We start from the raw sequence: 7178 nt of genomic DNA on the forward strand, positions 1-7178 counted from the left end.
AGCAGGCATGGGGTGTGAGGGCTGCCAACTAATCAAACGTGCCAGTTACTCATGCTTTCTCACCAATGTCAAAAATGTTTCAGAAATGAAATATTCTTAACACTACAACTTTTCACACTATTACTGTATACAGTACCATAATTAAGTGCTCATCTACTGCCTCAAGGCCATCAAAGAAAAACTTCCACAACACTGGAAGATGATGCCAGATAGCTATCAGAATTTTTCCAGTTAACTGAAGAGGGAATTCTATTGCTATATATGGCAGATGCCAGTTAACAAAGTTTTCCAGATATTAAAGTGCCAGATAACAAAGCTTCTACTGTATAAGGAATACATCTTCCGTTTATTATGTAAGGGCCGACTTTGCTTTCACTTTTTCTAGATTTCTTTCTGTACAAATACATTGACTGAAATGGAATTATTCAAATGTATATCCGAGTAAGTGAGACTGAACTAGAGTTTAAGAAATGCATACCAAACATGCAACATATGGGACAGGTTCTGATCCTTTCTCCAGCTGCTTTGTGGTGCTCTGACTTTGTGTTGTGACAACACAACACAACCGGGAAAGTGTCTACAGGAGGGTTCTCCTGTTTATACTGATCAGTTGGGGTACGTCTATACTACAGCAATCTTTTGAAAGAAGTCCTTCCAGATGATCCCTTCTGAATGAACTTATTTCAAAAGAGTGCATCCACACACAAAAAGGAGGATCAAAAGAGTGATCTGCTCTTTTGAAAGAGAGTATCCACATAGCCCCTTCACTCTTTCGAAAGAACACGCCAGAGATTGAAAAATCAGGTGCAATGAGGACTACTCTTTCGGAAGAAAGAGCCCAAAGAGCATCTACACATTTTCTTTTGAAAAAAGATGTCAAAAGACGTCATTCTTCCTGAAACGGGAGTGGAAGAGCACTTTCAAAAGGGCTGTGTCTACACCAAGACAAAACTTCGAAATGGCCATGCTAATGGCCATATCAAAGAATACTAATGGGGCGCTGATTTGAATATTCAGTGCCTCATTAGCATTAAGATGCTTCAAAGCATCCTAATGCTAATGAGGCACTCAATATTCAATTCAGCGCCTCATTAGTATTCTTCAATATGGCCATTTTGAAGTTTTGTCTCAGTGTACACACAGCCAAGGAATGCCGTGTTCTTTCAATTTAATTCTGAAAGAATGCTTTTCGTGTGTAGCCACTGCACTGGCTATTTCAAAAGAGCCCCTTCTTTCAAAAAAATAATTTCAAAAGAACTTGCTAGTGTAAACTTGGCCTTGGTGAAAACCTACCACACTGCTCTTGTTCTGGCCACAGTATAGAGAATGGGGTTGTGGAAATGGCAGGGATGGCTAGAGAGCTGCCCTAATCTAGTTGTGACCTGATGACTGCTGAAATGTCTTCTTGGAGTTGTAAGCGACTGTAAGTCAAGGATGGCTCACTCACCAGCCATGCACAGGAATCAGGGGACATACGGTTTTCTTTTCGCCCCTCAAATTCAAGTCCACATTGTATACAGTTTCTGTAGACGAGGGAATCTGGCTCAGTGACTGGACAAATAACTGCCATATTCCATAGACAGCCGTCTTTCAGGCTCTCCATGTATTCCTCCCACCACATGAGCCAGAGAAAGAAAAGTACATGTCTATGACAATAAATAAAAGACTTTTCCTGCATATATTTAAAAAGCTATAGACAGAGAAAATAAATTATGGCATGCGGCCTGAAGGTTTTATCAAAATGAGTTTGGGTTTCATGCATTGCTCACAAGTGAGCCATGGAGGTCGTTGTAAATGTGTGCCAATAACTCTGATGCCTCATCGCACCATCATGCATTTTATACCTGCCAAATCACTTTCAGAAAAAATGGCTTGAGACTTGTTTCAGAGAATTGAAATGATACCGTTTTCCAAATCTTTCCAAACCTAGTTGTTACTGTTGGCTATTGCTCATGCTGGGAAACAGTCACTGCCAGAAGTAATTCCACTGAAGTCAGGCCATTTCTATGGGTCTAGTTGAACAGATCTCAGATACAGAGAAAAATATAAACTAAAACAGTCTAGAACTCTTCATAGCCTATGAAAAGTGCACTTTTTCCATATGTCACAATGTTATAGGATCTAACATCATTTCAGAAAGCAGGAAAAACTTCCCTTGTCAAATATAAAATTTCTATTGCTAAGTATGATGACTCACAAAATATCCAATCTTAAACCTGTCACTGAACACTGCCCATCCTTGTCTTCAGAAAAGGGTAATTTCTTCCTTTGGAAGGGGAGACAGAATTTTATGTTTGGGAAGAAATAAAAATACATTTGTCAGGGACTTTCCCCACTCAAATGGCATTTACTTGAGCTGTTCAGCAACTTGGAAATTTTGAAGTAGTTCTTCAGGAGAGGGAACTAGTGGGCATGAACAAAGCAATTTATTATATGACTCTGCATTTTATCACCTGGCTCACTCCTCTTTGCTTGTGCATGCAAACACACCACACAGTGATCACAAAATCTATTTTTACCATCAGTTACAACATTGTTCTGTCTGAATTACTACAGAATTTCATCCTGTATTTACATTTAGCATTGCAGCATGTGAGCTACAATGGATTCAATCCATTCCATATCCATTCAATAGATACAATCCATTCTTAGATATTGCCTAATGACAGTGTGTTTGCATGTACATATGAACGAATGCCTATTATTTTTAACATGCCATCTTAAAGAACTATTAACCTGACAGACTGGAGATGCATTGTGCTTTCTAGATTTTTTCAGTCTCAGACACACAGATGTTTCTTTCGGCATTAGAGCAAAGTGTCCACAAACTTCCTCTAAACAATGGATCACCGTTTTAAACATGGTATGAACAGACTCAAGATAAGATGCTTCTACGAAAAGTGTTCTCAAAACAGTCAGAGGGCTTTTCAAAATTAGTTTCACAGTTTTACCTTATTTCCCTGTGGAGCTGTTATGCAGGACTCAGGCTGTGCTTGATTCAGCTACAATTATCTTACAGAAAAAAATATTTCTGAAAGCGTGGAGCACAGACTGGGGAACAAGTACGAGTTAAAATTATATGTAAGTACCACATAGTGGGCACACAGAGGAGTAATACACAGGCTGGGTTTTAAATGCTGTGCAGAAAATGATGTTTTTGCATACCAGTTTCAACTGCTTAATTGTACCAATGAAATTCAAGCCCACTAGGCAAAACCAGTAAGATTGTAACTGGGCTTTCTTCATTTTTTAACTTCATATTTGTCCTTTGCCCAACTTCACGAGTGCTCGAATATAGTATTGGCAAGTGGGCTCACCTCCAATTCAAATCGAAATCCAAAGAGCTTTTGAGAGATATATGTTTCCATACCGCTTTCAAGAACAGCCGGTCACAGCTGTAAGTTTAAATACTGGGTAGTGTACTGTTATAATTTTATAATATTATATAATCATTATTAAAACCACAAATATATTTTATAGACTGTTTGTCAAACAGCATAATGAAATAACTGTGTTTAACTGCCCAAATGCAGCCGTATTGCCACATGGCTTGGGGATTTCTCACATAACAGTCTGCATATAAACTCACACAAAGCTTTTCCTCTGAAAGAAGTTCCCAGTATATGTTTTTGTACTTTTTACTTCCTCTCTTTGATTTGTTTTCTAAACAGGCTTTCAGCAACTTAGAAGGCCTTATGTTTGGAAAGGGAATTGGGGCAGCTTCAGTCATTCATGTCATTTTCTGACAGATCAAATCACCAAAGGCATTTGGTAAATTTTAATCACTGTCACAACAGTAAAGGTTACACATGGGGTTAGAGCACAGGCCACTACAGCACTGGAAAGTGTGTGTGTGTGGGTGTGGGTGTGTGTGAGAGAGAGAGAGAGAGCGAGCGAGAGCGAGAGAGCGAGAATGCATTTGCACAGAAGCCTCATAGAAAAGATGATGAAAGAATGAACCACTTTAATAACTTGTTCTGGAAACATTTTGTACAGATCTCAGCTACCAATTTATCTTAAGAAATTGGAAGGTTTAAAGCCATATTTGTTTTTAAATGCAATTTGAAAGGATTGCAATTATGTTCAGAAAGGTAGAATTAGCACCTTTTAACTTTACTGAACATATGAATAGTACATTTCAGATAGCTGTTTGTTCTTCCTACCACATTTGAGAATTATTGGCTGGAACAACCTTTTTAAACTATTCATGTTACTTAATATTGCTAAATAGTTTAGAACAGTTTTGTAATTTCTCCCCAGATGTACAACATGGAATTTCAATTAGTTAAAATAGTAAGCTACTTTACATCAGAAGCCTCTCAAATTTTCCCAATTTCACAAAGCTAAGGGTTTTTTTTTTCCTTCAAAAACTGTAACATATTCTAGTGGACATTAGTATCACAGGGGTAGCCATGTTCGTCTGTATCTGCAAAAACAACACAAGAAGTCCCGTGGCACCTTATAGACTAGGAGATATTTTGGGGCATAAGCTTTCATGGCAAAGACCCACTTCATTAGATGCATGTCACATGTCACACACCTCTGACAAAGCAGGTCTTTGCCCACGAGAGCTTATGCTGCAAAATATGTTAGTCTATAAGGCTAGTACTACATTCCCCCCTCATGCCGGCAGCTTGATGCAAATGAGCAGTCACAAAAATTCAACACGGCCACTCATCTGCATATACGAGCAGGTCATTTGAGTATTAATGGCAGAAAACAAGCACTGAACACTTGGTTCTGCTGGCAAAAAAACACTCTGTTGCCAGCCCCTTATTCCTGGAAAAAATAAGGAATAAGGGGCAGCTGACAGAGCAGGGGTTTTGCTGGCTGAACCACTTCATCACTGCTTGTTTTCTTCCGTGAATATGCGAATATGCCACATGAATATGCAAATAAACATCCATTTTGCATTTTAGAGACTGCTTATTTGCATCAAGCTGCCAGCACAAGGGATGAACATAGCACTAGCCCAAGGTGCCACATGACTTCCTGTTGTAGTTGACATTAGATTACAGAGTGAGCTGCAGGCATTAAAAGAAGAATTTCACTCGTTAGCACAAGGTCCAGGTGGGAATGGCCACACTAGGAAATCCAGGTGTTAGCCTTGCCCTGCGTAGAGTGCAAGAAATGCAGACATATCAGCAGTCCTACACACCTTTTGTTTCATGGAGGAGGCTCCATATAAGATGGCACAACGTGTTGGGCCACTTTCATTTGCACTCACAGAAGCCCCGTAGCTAAGCCCCTTTACGTGTGGGGCATGAAAGAAGAACCTCTGCTCTCCACAGATAAGTGCACAAAATTGAACCCTAAATGGAGACTTCTTTCAAAGACCAAGGCCTACAGAGGTTGAAAGAGGATAGAGTTCATAATCTAACAGGTCATTTTTATCTCTAATATTGATGATATGATGAGGCTACAGCTGAATATAAAGCATTTTGTATCTTATTATATATTTAGTTTTTAAAAATTGCGAAGACAGTTGCAATACAGGTTGAACCCCTCTAATCCAGAGCTCTTGTCTGGCAACATCCGTAATCCGGCATGATTTTAGTTAGTTGTATGACCACTTATCATGGGTTTGGCCAAGTTTCCCATGGTGCCATAAAGTTTGCTTCCAGCCACCAGTCCTGGCTCTCAGTGTTCTATGTTGTTATTTGGCTGTAATTTACCCCTGTGTGTCTTCCAAGAGCCCTGTAAGCAGTAAAAGTGTTGGTAATGCTTCTAGACAATATTGATTTCCAGTAAATTCTCTCATCCGGCACCAGTCAGGTCCCAAGGGTTCAACTTGTATATGGGAATGAGGGGTTTTTCTCCTGGATGCTAGCTATTGTCAAGACTTGTTTGGGGGTATTTACTTTTTATGCTATCTAAATGTTTAGGCATGGGGAAAAAGAAAATGATGATGATTAACATTTTTTATCCATCGTATTACTAGAAGTCCTTTGAACCCTAGTCAGGAACCATTACCCCAGTATGACTGTGGTAAGTTCTGTACAAACACAGAACAGAAAGATGATCCCTGAACACAAAGAGCATACACACTAAACATAAGAGAAGAGGCTACAAATGGATACAGACAAATGGGAGAGTACAAGAAAACAGAGACAGCATTGATCACCATGATAAGCAGTGGTCATAGAACACCAACAACCTAGACAGATGCTATGTCTACACTACATTATTTAAGGCTGTTATCCTGATTTTGCAGGGTCACTTTCTTCGCTATATTTACTATTAGATCGATTTTTATGGAGCACTAACATTGATATGATAACATCATCAAAAGCTGGTAGGTGTGGAGTCAAGTTCAAATTTAGAAGTTCGAATGAAGGCCAGTGTGGAAGTATCATGTCTTTGAATCAAATTCATTAGACTCCAGAGGTGCCCCATATGTATCCCACAATGCCCCACAGTTCTCTGCTCTGGTCACTTCCATCTCTGCTGCTCTCCAGGTGCACAGTAATTAAGTAACAGAAAGCCTGCAAATTTGAATTTGGCACCAGGAAGCCCATGGTTGTGGCTGAGAATCTTCTTTCTTTCTTCGCTATCAGCACTGTGAGCACATCTATCCATTAAAAAATAGCCCCAATATGGAGTTCATGGTTCTGTCTCTACCTCTGCAAGCTGAGCACTTGGACTTTTTTTATGGGCTGGCACCAACCCCTGCCCCACCACACCCCACAGCAGCTAGGCTGTTGTGGGGGTTGTGCTTGTATGAGAGGTCAAGAAACTTCTTTTCTGTGGTTTACATTTGTGCAGGGGTTCCCCTCATCCCCCCTACATGCGTGTTCAGTCAGGGTCTTTCCCACACTCAACCACATCATGTGGATAGCCCCCAGCCCAGTAAAAGGATGTGCCTGCTCTTCACTGTAGACCATGCTGCTAGGCAGCGACATGTCCTGGCTTGTGCATAAGAAGGACTCCCAGGGCGGGAAAGATTTTCAGGGGCTTGATTCCACCCGGGAGAAGTCTTCCCCCATGTCTAAGATTTTCAGGAGCTTGCTGCCATCCATGGACTGCAAGATCCCTCCACTCAAAAATATTTTTGGGGCTTGCTGCCATCCAGAGGGACCATTTCAACTGGCTCTGGAGCCACAGACCCCACACCCCACCACAAAAAATATTCTGGGGGGCTTGCTGCTGCCAGAGAGACCATCGCAACTTGTTCTCCA

This window comes from Carettochelys insculpta, chromosome 5 (genome assembly GCF_033958435.1).
Source record: "Carettochelys insculpta isolate YL-2023 chromosome 5, ASM3395843v1, whole genome shotgun sequence".
Lineage (NCBI taxonomy): Eukaryota > Metazoa > Chordata > Testudines > Carettochelyidae > Carettochelys > Carettochelys insculpta.